Consider the following 14,561-nt stretch of genomic DNA (forward strand, 5'->3'; position numbering starts at 1 on the left):
TGGCCGTTGTATACCACGGTGTTTGCTTAATTTTCAATGAGGCACATTTTACTGGCACATAATTCATATTCTATATCAAATACAGACTCCCACACAACTGCACACGCTAGCGCACTCATATGGCTTTGTAGACTCTGTAGTCTGTGGGGAGAGCAGAGCAGAGAGTGACTAGAAACAGACTGTCTACAGCTGAATTAATATGGGAGAGACTGATTAAGGTTATACATTTCCAGCCTGCCCTTTGTTCTCTGGCTTCGGGCAGACTGGGTTTGTTTATTTTGCAATACAATTCCTATTTCTTTTTGGTTTTTTTAGCCTGGCAGCCTTTGCGTCTCCAAAGCCGAGGGTCTGTGTGCTGTCTGTCTGTCGGTCAGATGAGGTGGGTAAGTCTGGCTCTGCATGCTCCACACTCGCTGCTGCTGCAGTGTCGCGTCGCTTCTGGAGACTGGCTCACACGCTTCTCTCTCTACCACCTCACACATTCTGCTCACAGCTCCCTCCCTACGCTCCAACTCTCTCACTCCCCTCCTCCCTGTCTGTCTGTGTCTCTCCCTCCCTCCCTTCCTCTCTCTCTCTCTCTCTCTCTCTCTCTCTCCCGCTCTTTCTACTGCCTCTCCAGAGCGGCTGCAGTTCCCTGCTCCTCCACTCTCTCTCCCTCCATCTCTCTAAGTGCTGGCGGAATACCGAGCTCAGACAAAGAAAGCTCAGGAGAACAGACGAGAGAAGTGAAAAGAGTGTGCTTTGAGGGACAGGAAAAGCATTTTAAAGAGAAACAGAGAAAGACGGGTGCAGACTTTCAGACCTACGGTTTGTGAGGAGACAGAGGGAGGGAGAGAGAAAGACAGTGTCGCCATTTCAGTAGGTTTCACTTTGTTTACTTCTTGTTCTACTTGTTTAGCCATGCTGGCATGTCGTGGCCTCATAATCTATGTTCGGTTATGAACAAGGAGCGTGCATGTTTGTCTGTGTGCGTGTGTTTTTAAGAGAGGAAGACGTTCTAATGCGTTCATGAAGACATCACTTTTGCATTCCAACACACAGAGCTGCAGAGTAGCTGTCTGACAAAGTACCTCTTTGCCTTTCAAACTGCAATGCTATGGCTATCTGACCGACTAATGGTTGTTCCCAACTACATATACGCATGACACTCAATAATTAGCGACCATAAAATTGATTTTTTTTACCTTAGTCTTGACAGTTGAATCTTATGTAATACTTTTAAGCAAATCGTGATTTTGAACACTCATCTTTTTGGGCTAATTGTGCATGTTTCGGGGGCAATGTCTTAAACATCTTCACCTCAGGAGAATGACTGTGACTCTGAAAGTTGAGTGATTTGAAGTTGAATGTGAGTTGCGGCAGGGCTTTGCTGGATGTGGGGCTGTTGTTGATTTACCTGTGGAACAAAGAGCCGAGAAGAGTTGCTTGTACAACTGGGGCTCATTAAACAGCCACTGATAATGCAGCCATAGGTGTGGATATATTTGCACAGAGGTGTTATATAATGTCAACCAGTGGCACGACACAGGCCGATGTGATTCAGTATGCACTGGACCTCCATCATGGACATTTCCTTTATTATCTAATAATAATAATAATTATATTATAAATAATTATAATCATTTATAATGATAAACTTTATTATTATTACTATTGTTGATGTCACAGCTGTTGACAAATTATAATAATTTATAATTAACTATATTGCAGTCATTATTATGAATACTATAATTATTTAAAAGTGTTATGGTAATTTATAATGATTAACTTTTATTATTTTTATTATTATTTAAATATGATAATTACATTAAAGTAATGTTTATAAAATAAAGTTATTTAGTTAAAATGTTATGGAATTAAATCTTAAAATCAACTAACAAAAATAATAATAATAATAATCATTAAAGCATAATTTATATTAATAAGAATCATTCTTCTTGTTAGTTGGTTGTAAGATTTCTTAATGATATTAATGCAATGTTTGCATATATTATCGGGTGTGCAAATGATTGAAGCCAGTGCCTATCTGCATCAGTGATGGAGTATAATTCTAGAGAAAGATTTTGTGCATTATTCATACAACCATCTGAGCACATGTTTATGCAATGATGGGTGATATTGTTGACTGGGGGTGTTTTGACGGTTGCCCTTTTCAGCTGATCTGAGAACAGTCAAATCTAGTCAAATAATAGCTGAGGAGAAGTTCAGGTGGGAGGTTCTGGACCTGGATCAGCAGTGAGACATCTCAGCAGGAGTTCAAGAGAGAGCTGTCACACTTATGAATACTGTATGTGATCTCACATGATTCCAGCATATGATCTCATTACTCTTATAGGTACCTAACGACGCTTGTTAGTTAAGTTAATCTTACCATAGCAACATTCTTAGAAACGCAGATATGACGGTGACAGTGTCTTGCAAAATGACTAATATACTGCGTTTCTGCTTCTTTTTTCCACTTCTTTGTATTCTTGTTTTTCCTTCAGCTCCTTGGTTTGGTTTGGGGAGCTAACTGGCTAACTACAAGAGATTACATTAGATTATTGCAACGCTTCAGTAGAGAAATTACCATTTAAAATGGCCTTACTTGTATGTTTCCTGTCAGAAAAGTGCCGCATTTAGGATCAGAACCTGAGCAGGCTGTGAGGGTAAGCTTGGGTTTGAGGTGGAGAAAGAGTCCTCAGGAGAAGATGTGATTTGTCTGGTTAGAATCTCCATGACCCCAGAGGGTTTCCTTTCCTCAGTGAGACATTTATACTCTGAGGAAGAGAAAGGCAGTGAGAAGAAACAGAGGGAGAGGGGAAACAGAGGGAAACCTTGCCCATTTCACAATCTTACAGGTTTAATGAGTCGCCAACCAACCCCCACCACCCCTTAACCACCCCCCACACACACACACACACACACACTAACCACTCTGTCTGATGTGTGGCATTGGCTCAGACAAAAATAGCATCGTTGGTGAAGGCAGCTTGGGAAAGAACAAAATTGGATGGATTTCATTTATGTGTATATTATATATACATGCACATTATCCTGACCTCATTTAGTTATGCCTGTATGTTTTGCTCATTTGTCTGTATAGCCTTTTTTCTGAGTTTGTGTTTTGAGAAATGGTTGACTAGTTTTCAGATTATTCCGATTTTTTAATTTATTGTGATACAGTAGCGCATGCACTCTTTTTTGTTACATTCATTGGAATGTCACAGATGTCTATTCGGGAATCACTCTAGTCATCATAATAATGCCATCGCAATGCTAGCAATGCATTTGAGTGCATTTATATGTACAAAAAACAGCTTTTTATAAAATCAGCAAAAAACATGACATTTTTTGGATGTTGAAATGTAAACAGATATGAGAACATTAAGCTGAAGTTCAGAATGAAACTGAGGTCAAATGCAAAAATATGTCTCGGTTTTCAGATTATTTAGCATAATTGCCTATATTGGCTCATTGTTATGCTGCAGTCTTATAGGGCGATAACATAATGCTAGCATTATGACAGTGCTAGTCATGCTGTCAAAGTGAGTGAGATTGTCTTATTCCAGCTTACCTATCAAACTCTGCCAAACTCCCGTCCAATTCCCCCTGTTCCCAGCAGATGTTACTTCAAGCTGGAGTGAGACTCTGGGCTTCTTGGTTTTAGCATGGTGCTAAGCAAGCCATTTAATAATATATTCATGGTTTAGTGTTGAAGTTGAAAGCTGTCACTCAATCTACTGTGTATGTGCGGTACCAAAAAGTTTACAGGAAGTTTAAGTAGCTCTGGTGGTATTAGTGATGGAGTTTTGCTGAATCATGTGGTGCTACAGGAATGTTGTCAGGCTGACAGACAGGCTTTTATTGGCTGATGAGCATGGACACACACATACACACCCAGCGGGCCATTCAGTGCTCACACCATGCTCATTAAGACTGAAGAACCACAATATCTCAATTGCTTTTTTTCTTCTTTTTTTTTACAGTTTATGAATATTTATATGGGAATTTTTGGCTGAATCAATGAATTTGGTGCTAGCGAGTTACATGACTAAGGTATTCACTCTGCAGTAGCTTGTGATGATGATGTTCGTACATCAGACATAATTCTTAAGGATATTTTACAACAAAAATAAATGTGAAAGAATTTAAATAAATATAGTTACAATCATAATATTTTTTTTAATAAAGAAATAAAATCAAATATAAAAATACAATATTTTAGAAAAAAAAAATCCTTTACATATTTATTCAAAGTAAATATTAGATTCTCTTAAATTTGCTTTCACTCTGAATGATTTAGCATCACCAAATATCCTTGACAGACTGCAGTAGTGAATGGCAAAGTATCACTATATTGAATGCTTGAAAATGAATTGAAAAACATCTTTTATTCTGAGGAGAAGAAAAATCCAATCTTACATTTTTTTTACTTCCTCACTAGTAAATTATCTCTGTGAACAATGCAAAGTAGAATTCGGTAACGAAAAAAGACCAATGTAGCTCTGAATCAACAGTTGCATTGTGAATAAAGGTGGCTTTTTATTTATATATGGGTCATGGTGTAGACTGTAGAGGTTATTTGGTTCTCCGGAAAGCCACGAATCTAAGATTTGATCACATACAAACATGTTATTGTATATGAAGGCTATAACACTCTTTAAGATTATTCTATTGCCTTTTTCATGGGAAGCCCTGATCTATATTAGATGCTTCTGTGACCTAGTTGAGTAGAGGGAGGGAGAGAGGGAGGGGAAAGAAAGAAAGAAAGAAAGAAAGAAAGAAAGAAAGAAAGAAAGAAAGAAAGAAAGAAAGAAAGAAAGAAAGAAAGAAAGAAAGAAAGAAAGAGACAACGAAAGACGGACTGAGAGATTTGTGTGAGGGTGAATAAAACATTCAGGATCAGCAGGCATGCAGTGTAAACAAACCCAGTCTTTACCTCTTACCCGTTGTAAACATCTGCAGCCCAACAGTGTTTCAGGCTAAATTAGGACCATGCCAGTTTTAAATAACAATATAGCTTCAAAATTTAATTTCTTTAATGCCTAATTGTTCTGTTCAAAGGGAAACATGGACAATGGGGAATATTAGGAAATATCTAATCAGTATCAAGGATTGTAAAGGCTTATAGGCTTATAAACCTTTTTTAAGGTGAAAAAGACCCTGCGTCCATCTAATGGTATTTTACCTAAATTCTTCAGTAACATGCTGGAAGCAGCCAAATTACAGTAGTTAAATGGCAACAAGTTGAATGACATGGGAAGGGTAACACTTTATTTTGATAGTCCAATTTTGAAGGTTTAGTCCACTACTTACTATAAGTAACTTTGCAGCTGTATTTCAACTGGCAGTCTTTAGAGCAGAAGTGTAAAGAGTACCTGAGAGTGAAAGTACGGATACCTTACAGCGAAAATACAAGTTACAAGTCACCAATTCCGATACAACTTTAGTAAAAGTCTTAGAGTATCTGATTTTAACAGTGCTTAAGTATTTTACTTGTACTAAACGTAGGTTGAAAGATGCGCTTGTCCTCAACACCTATAGAGACATGCCAGTGAAAAACAAGAAACAGTTGATTTGTGAGGAGAGCAATCATGTTTATTTTCTAAAATCGAAATAAAACTGAACACCACTATATTGCAACATCTATACTCAAGAGTGCTCAAAAAGAACATATCCTTTAAAACATTCTCTTCAATATAACGAATAAATAAAATGTTAAGTGAAATTAAATTGTCAAAGCCTACTAGATCTTGGTGTGCTGGTTTCTGCCTCATCACTGGCTGCATGTCCTCATCTCATATATGAAGCACCTGCGATTCAGCAACTACCTGCTAATGCACTCACATATGCATAAAGTACACTTTATTTTGATGTTCCCCAAACAGACATTCTCCTGACTGTAAGAAACTTTGTAAGTACATGTCAACTTATTCAACTACCTAACCCCAATCTAACAGTCTACTAATATACTAATGAGAGTCAGCTGACATGTAGTTGCAAATTAATGAGAGTTAGTTGACATGTTAGTTAATGTTTTAATTACATTAAAATGAATTAAGTAATTTTGTTGCAAAGTTACTTATACAGTAGTTAGTAAAATGTCTAAAGTGGACTATCGAAGTAAAGTGTGACCGAAGAAGATAAAGATCTGAGTTGTGTCCCAAATGACATCTGGCATCAGAGCAAGATAGCGTCTCTCTTTTCACTTCGGAAGTAAAGTTGTGCAAGTGTCCAAAGTTCCTTTTTTTTTAGACAAACTTTATTTGTCAGTTAAATAAGTGCATAATTTGGGCATTTGAAATGTAAAATCTTGTAATTTTCAGTGTTTTCAAAGTCAAAGACAGTGGGCCTCCCTTTGGACACAAAGTACATGATACTGAGAGGCAGCTTTCTTTGTGCTCGCTTCAGGTGTAAGCACCGAATTCAGTTCTCTTGCGCAGTTTATTGCGCTTTTAATAACTTATCAAGCACTTTCTGCTTTTTATTTTCTTTCTTTATGAATCTAGTTTGTCAGTAACTTTAAGCAGTCTTGGGCTGTGTGGACACATTTACATACAGCCATCAATTGACATTTATAATAATTAGTTACATTTATATAGTAAGTATAGAGTATAGAGACCTCAAAGCGCTTTACATAGAAGGAGGAATCTCCTCAACCACCACCAATGTGCAGCATCCACTTGGATGATGCGACGGCAGCCATATTGCGCCAGAACGCCCACCACACACCAGCTTACTGGTGGAGAGGAGACAGTGATGAAGCCAATCAGTATATGGGGATGATTAGGAGGCCATGATGGACAGAGGCCAAGGGGCAAATTTGGCCAGGATGTCAGGGTTACACCCCTACTCTTTTTCGAAGGACATCCTGGGATTTTTAATGACCACAGAGAGTCAGGACCTCGGTTTAACGTCTCATCCGAAGGACGGTGCTCTTTTGGCAGTATAGTGTCCCCGTCACTACACTGGGGTGTTAGGACCCACACAGACCACAGGGTGAGCGCCCCCTGCTGGCCTCACTAACACCTCTTCCAGCAGCAACCTGTTTTTTCCCAGGAGGTCTCCCATCCAGGTACTAACCAGGCTCAGCCCTGCTTAGCTTCAGTGGGCAACCAGTCTTGGGCTACAGGGTGATATGGCTGCATATCACCTGTCGCCAGGATGTAGAGCCCTACTCATTCATGCTGTGCCTCCCCTGACGTGCCCCAGACTTTGAAAACCCCTGAATTAGAGCACAAGTAGACAAACTGGGATTTACCTTTGCTCTCACAAATACAGAGTCAATCGTTCTCCAGCCATATCCACGAGTCTGATCATCGGGAATCTGATCATCGGGACATTGTAAAGTTGATGGCAGCCTTTGAAAACGAGCATTGGTATATAAACTCCCCATAGACTCCCATAGACCCCCGCTCCCCGCTCCCCATAGACTGCATACACTCTCCAAATCAGTACTGACCTGATTTTCCCATATATGCACAGTGACTCAGGAAAGCTATCGAGTCTGTGTTGAAAGCGCAACGCATACACACGGCTATCCGATAATGGCGATGATTCACTCCAATCGGTGAGAGCATCTCACAACATGAGCTGGGGCCACATATGGAGGCCTATTTCCTGTTGCATTTGCAGACCCGTGGAAGGGAGGGGGGCAGTAAATGGAGGGGCCTCATCATCTTTCTTTTTGAATGTGAAAAGGATTCCTTTTGTATGTGTGTTTGTACAGCGGGGGCATTTTCCTTAATAACTAATCTGGGGTGATTACACGAGTTCAGCTCTTAAGAGATCATCTGGTTTCTGCTCACTCTTTACTTTGTGTTGTTCTAAAAAGAAAGTAGGATGGAGTACATTAGAGAGCTCAAATGGGCATGAGTATTTTGTGTCTGCAGACATGGACACGGGTTGCTGGGGTTGTTGTTGCAGGAGTGTGTTAACAGAATACAAAGCATTCGAAAGAGGTGAACAGGTTCTGCTGCCTTGGCATAGGAAGAAGAAATGGCTCTCGAATTCTTAGAAGATGACAGGAGGATGTTTTGTGTGTGTGTGTGTGTGTGTGTGTGTGTGTGTGTGGAAGTGCTGTCTTAATTGCTTTTTAATGTTTATATAATCAGTCACGCTTCCTATTGTGCATTGCAAAAAATCATTGTGATTAATCAATCAATCAGTATTTTTGTCTTGTTTTCCAAGAAAAACATCCTTTAAACAAGATCAAATTACTTTAGAAACAAAATTGCATAGGATATTAAGATGTTGAGTTTATTTTTCTTTCTCTATTTGAAAATCCGTTTTTTCTTCTCACTTGTTTTGTCAAATTTATGCTTAAAACAATTTGCCAGTGTGGTAATTAAAGTTGACAGGAAATGAAAATATCTATCTTCTATATTTTTTTTTTTAAATGCATGCTATTGATCTTATCGTAAATTCATCCATGCATCTTTGTAATTTTTAGCCAAAACGTCATAACTCGGCAGACTTCCCCAAACATTTAGTCTACACTCTGCCCTTTCTTACAATTGATTGCAAGCTTGCATTCACATCTTCCTCATGCAATCAACAATCAATGGATAGAACCAAGTCCCCACCCTAAAAAAAAAAAAATGTCGGCAACCTACAATTATGGATTTTAGCTGTTTTTCTAGTCTGTCACAGTAAGTCCGGTCTCTAGTCTGACTAAATCATGTACGCACTGGTGGCATCTGTGTTCCATCTGTCGTTCTCACCTTCGGTTGTCATTGTCGACCAGCCCTGTGAAAAGTTACATAACAACATCATACTGTATAACAGGGCTGGCACGATGCTTCAGTAGAGCATCACATCTTGCCTGTACCAACTAGCTATGGGGATATTTATATAAAATGTATAGCAGCACACACACACACACATAGATGGTAAGGAATGACCAGTCAGTAAATTAAGGAGTTGGCTCTAGGGTTTCTTTCCAGACACTGTTTGGGAGTGTCGGACAGAGAGCTCATAGAATGAGTCATGAAGTGGGAGAGCTGTTATTTTTAACACGCGCGCTCACGCACACACTCCGCCGTGCCTCACACAGGCTGCTATGCAATTGGTTCACTGGGGACAGTCCTGTGATGGAAGACGTGAGGCAACACCTCCATTAGAGTCCAGTGCAGGCCCTCCAGCACAGTGACTCAGCTAAAACACACTGCTAATTATTCATTAAGACCAAATGTGCCCACAGTACACAGCCTGAGTACAGCTCTAAGCACACTGAACAACATCAGATTCCCTTATCCCACATACACATTGTGGTAGATATGGGTTTTTAACAAGATGAGTAATTTTTGTCATCCTTTGGTGAAGGAGAGCCAGATGAAAATGGCTCATTATTGCAATTATTCATTTTAGAGAAGCGAGAGAGAGAGCGGGAGAAACAGAGAGTGAGAATGAAAGAGAGAGAGAGAGAGGGAGTCTTGGCTGGTGGTAATTAAAGCACGTCCTTCTCGATAGGACGCAGCGGAGGTCTGGCTGATTGCTCCATGGTTTCTCCGTCTCTGAATGCGTTGTGAATGAGACAGACATGAGCACGAGCGCTGCATGCTGATTAAAATCATATTTCCTCTCCATCTCTGCTCAATCCGCACTGATTTGCCTCACTGATTAGAATTCGCTGGTGACAAAGCTGGAGACAGAGCCCAATGCAACATATAACTAATCACATTCCAGCGCTGCACCGAGCTCATAAAGATGGGGAGAATTAGCACTCATACGCTTTTGGACAGATGTGCGCTGAACCGAGCCTGCAATGACTCATTAGTTGACAAAGAGCGCTTTGGACAGCCGTATGGGTTTGGTTATAGATGTCAGGCTCTCGTGTGGTTCGGTTGGTTTTAAGCAGATAAAAAGCTCAAGCTCTGTTCCAAAACCTAGCAAGCTGACTCGCTGCCTACTGCCTGGATAGGCGTCCTAACTGTAAGTGAATGATTTGACATGCTATGTAGGAAGAAACGGTATGCACCACGTAGATGACGCTCTACACGCAAAGCGCACAAGAGACTCAACTCACAATTGATTTCTATTCATGTGACACCAAAAGAACAGCACAATACTCGTACTAATAATAAATATACACAGCACACATGAATTTGAGGCAAAAGTGACTCTTTCATTATGTCATGTTATCATGTATTGAATTAATTATATTTCTAATACATTTCTAGAGTTGGAAGTACAGTATTTAGGAGTTTCCTACATTTGAGTTATCAAGGGAAGTCGTATTGGGAAATTGTTGCAGAGTTGCGTGTCAATATGAAATTGGCTTCATGGCTTCGAACAAGTCAGTTGTGAATGGTAATGAACGATTTTGCATAGTTTATGTACGACAGAGCTTATAGCCCATGCATGCTGTAATATCTCAGAGATATTTTAACTTCCTTTGAAGGTCCTCGTGGGAAATTCCTATGCTCACTTCGGAAATCGCACTTATGACATGGTGTGCGTTCAGGTGATTTTTGTTGAAGTAAATGGAGTTTAGTTTTACTAAATTTAGTTTGGTCGGTCAAGTCTCCTCATAAACCATATGAAAAAATGTATTTGCTATTCTTCTTCATCAACAGTACATAAAATGCCTACAAACCAAATTGTACAGTGAACGTTCACAATTTCATCTTATCGTGATTAAATTTTCTTATGCCGTAATTGACACGGCCCCAATCAGCTTGTCTGACGTCAAACATCACAGTTTTCGGGTACAAACACTCTATCAGATCCCATGAAGCAAACGACAAATGGTGCTTATACACACTCAGTATTTAATATGTCACGAGATTCAGAAGTCTTTGCTTTTAGAAAGTAACTCATTTCCCACTTGACTTGAACGCTGCATGAGCTTGTCGCAATGCATTTTTGGATTGCTTCTGTAAAATGTCTACTTTTTTGGAACATATCCTAGGACATCTTAAAATGCAGCCTTCGTAAGCAGCTCAATAGGTTCTAGAAGCGTTTGCCTTGAATTGCTTTAACTATCGAATGGCACTTTTACCTTCAGAAATCAAAACAACCTCTTTGACGCTCTTTGGAATTGTTTACAGATATGAGATTCCAGGCTCTCTTGCACGACTACGCGTGTTAGTGTGTGAAATACACGTCTATGTGTAAGAACTGGCCGAGCTTTGTGCTATCCCAAATGCACACAAGAGCACATCTCCTCTGCAGCTGCAGGGGTGAGGCCAGCAGGATACTGTAGTGTAGAGGAGGAGATGTAATTAACAGGTATGGTGTGAAAGTGGCCAGATCAAGCTGCAAGGTGCCCCGCATTGAGAACAAGTTCATTATGACATTTGCACCTCCATTATGTGTCATGGGATGGCATTTGTGCTGTATATAATAGATGTTTTGTGTGTTTTTCTGTGTGTGTGCTTTAATTTGGAAAATTGCTTGGTGTACTTTGTTGGATTTTTCTGTTGTTTTGTTCTGAGTTGCCTTTTTTTGTTGTGATATAGTCATTAAATAGGACATAAATAAAGGCGACAGAAATTCTTCCACTAATTCTGGAATTATAACCTGTTCACACCAAGAACGATAACGATAGAGATATGGTTAAATAATCATTCTATACTTAAAGCTACACTGTGTGATATTTTCCCCCATCTAGCGGTGAAATTGTATATGACTACCCAGTGAATATTAGTTTCTGTTCCTTTCAATTTCGAGGGCGTTTTAACTCCTACGGTGGCCGTATTATTCCAAGATTAACATGGTTTCCAGTTGGACATCGTCCAATTGCACCTTTAAAACTATCACCTGTGATCCGTCGCAGCACAGATTTATGTTACAAGGTAAACAATACTTTTTCACCATTGACGCGAGGAAAAGTAACGCAAGTTATACTAGAGGTCGTTCTGGCGTTATGGACAACCATGCTATGGTTAGACAAGCAACTATAAAACTTCGAATTTACACAAATAGGCTGGATTACCTGTCGAGAGGAAAGCAGGCAACCTCGGCGTCCGTTTTTTCTTTGCTCCTCGAGCTCTTTCCATCTGGGAAAAGTTACTCCAGTATTGACTTTGGTCTTGCTGATTTGCCGGTCGCGTTGACGTTTTAATTCTCTCTTTCGCTTCCTTGGCGACTCCTCGACATGTCCTCGAAAATAGGCGTGACCCTCCATCTTCAGCAATCTTTCAAATCTGCCGGCAGTCGTGAGTAATCTCCCCCTCGCATTCGTCTCTGTGTCACTGAGTGTAAAGCGCGAAAGGCGAAGCTTGAATTTACAGGTATGTCCCTCTTTGGCTAATGTAGTTTCAAGATGGAGGGGCAACATGGCGACCGGCATTCGAACCCCTCACCCGTACTTTCAATGGCAGATTATAAACTTACGAGAATACTTTATTACTTGAAAGAAGTAAATATACATTAATGAGCACATATATTTTTGAAAGAACTAAGTGTTTTTTGCTAAGAATCAACTACAAAAATTACACATTGTAGCTTTAAAAGAATAGCAGAGTCCACACAACAACGATAACACCTCAGAGGAACAATATCATTGGAATCACTGTCAAATTGATTTTTTCCACTGATGAATGATAAAAAACATTGACAGCCAATTAGAATCCAATCTGCTTTAAAGAGCTTGAGCGTTTAAAGCAACAGACGACAAAACTGCTGCGCATGCATTTAATAAACAGAAAATGTTTGTGCGTTGGTGTAGACGCTAATATAGATCGTTATACTGTAGTTATCTTTATAGATCTCGGTCTTGATGTCAACTGTTGCCTAAACTGCTTTCAACTTGGCATTTAAGTGAGTCGGATTTATGAGTTATCTGCACTTGATTAATGGAAGTTGTGTTTTACGAGTGGTGAAACTCAGAATTTGAGATGATACTGGAGTTGCTGCGTTGTGACAACAGAAGTTCATGGCTTTAAAGAAGTCGGTTGTGAATGCTAATGAATATTTTTTGCAAAGTTTATGTATAATAGAGCTTATAGCTCACACATTTTAAAGTCCCCCTGTGATGAAAATCAAGCTTTTATTTGTTGTTTATATGTCTATGTGGTGTTTTTAATGTGCTTTAAGACAAACCATGTGCAAGTCAATACCATTGTTGAGTATTTTTCTCTTTAAAACTGCAGTGAACCAAAGACGGTTTGAAATCGCTGGTGTTTCTGACATCACAATCTACCTGGTAACCAATCACGTCAACGTGTGATTGTCAACAAGTGTGAGTGTGTGGAGGCGGGGAAATTTGCATATTCATAGAACCGTGTTTATTAAATGAGGAATGGGTGTAGAGTTACATTCAAGCTATTTTAAGGCATGAATAATTTTTTTCAAGGATTTTTTTTTTGTGATAAATATGTCATTTTGGTGATTATTTTATAATTGGTCAAATTATTGACTACAGGGGGACTTCAAGTTAATCGCTCACTTTTACAGTTTGCTTTTATGTTTGTGTTAATGGTTAGGCAACAGTATTGTTTCTGTTATTTTGTTCTGAATTGGCTTTTTTGTGTATTACTGAATAGGACAATTGTGAAAGTGAAATTAGGATTCCTCAAATCCAGGAATAAGAGTTACTGGGGAAAAAAGGTGATCACATTTTAATGCAGCCATTAGCTCTCAGCTAGTCATTGCTGGTATAATTTGATGGGTAACATGCGATTTCTTCCTGTCAGACGGTTCTGGCAGTTTGGGTGCCCACGTCTCCTCCGGGCCTGGCACCAACTTAGGTTGTCGAATGAGGGGCCAAAAGCTATTTTCCGCTGAACTGCTCCTCTCTCTCTCTGAGGACATGAAGTCTCAGGAAGCCTTCGCCTTTCCCGTCGCTGGGAGAGAGGACTTCTGGTGCCTCCGTTGCTATTGACGACGTGTTGGTTGGATCCCACGCGGTTGCCAGGCATCATTAAGACCTGATGGCACGGGTTTCTCTCTCCATAAGCAAGCCTCGAGAATGGCAGGGGCAATTAAAGCTCTTCTCTGCCTGATGGAATAGAATGAGGCCTCAGGAGAGAGAGAGAGAGAGAGAGAGAGAGAGTCAGGAGTCAGAGAGGTAAAGAGCGAGAGAGAGAGAGAGAGAAATGAGATGGAGAGGGAGGCATTGTTCTCCAACCTTACCTTTGATGAGGATGCGTTAGAGTGCATCAGGGTGGAAGATGGGTTTGTTTCATTGTTTAGCGCAGAGTGCCTTCGTGGATTGCATCCATGCCATGCACTGTATTTGCTTGAGTCAGACTCCAAGTTCTGAGAGTCCTCCATGCAAGGGCCATTTGTAGATTAACTGCATCTGGCAAATCGAGACCATTTCCATTAGTACTTAAATTAGGAAACTTACGATAAATATCCTCAGAGCTCTGGTGCCATCTCAAAACGGGAGATGTGCCAGCATATGTTCTGAAGGAAAGGGAGCTTTCTTTTCAAAATACCTGCAACTGCAGGCCTCTGATGTAATTGTAATTTCAGGCTGATCTCGTTTTCTCGCTCGCATTCTGCTTATAACCTATGGCTTCATGGCTAGTCATGTTGCTAAGAATGAAGAGCTCTACTGTGCATGTGCTCTGATTCTAAATGAGGGCTGGAAAATGTGAGCAGCCCACACTCTCTACTGTGTGGAGATT

The 14,561-nt window shown here is 40.0% G+C and overlaps 1 protein-coding gene across 6 annotated transcripts in view; it reads left to right on the top strand.

Annotated features, from left to right (window-relative positions):
- Window positions 1–268: 268 nt before the first annotated feature.
- Window positions 269–14,561, top strand: part of myt1la (myelin transcription factor 1-like, a) — a 64,493-nt gene continuing 50,200 nt past the window's right edge. For 5 of the 6 annotated variants that reach the window (XM_082147473.1, XM_082147477.1, XM_082147475.1 and 2 more), the window contains exon 1: window positions 626–858. The gene's annotated coding sequence lies outside the window, so the exon portion shown is untranslated. Of the gene's footprint in view, window positions 380–625; window positions 859–14,561 lie in introns of those variants that run through there. The other variant, XM_082147474.1, reaches the window with a different exon arrangement.

Source organism: Leuciscus leuciscus (genome assembly GCF_965113295.1).
Source record: "Leuciscus leuciscus genome assembly, chromosome: 19".
Classification (NCBI taxonomy): domain Eukaryota; kingdom Metazoa; phylum Chordata; class Actinopteri; order Cypriniformes; family Leuciscidae; genus Leuciscus; species Leuciscus leuciscus.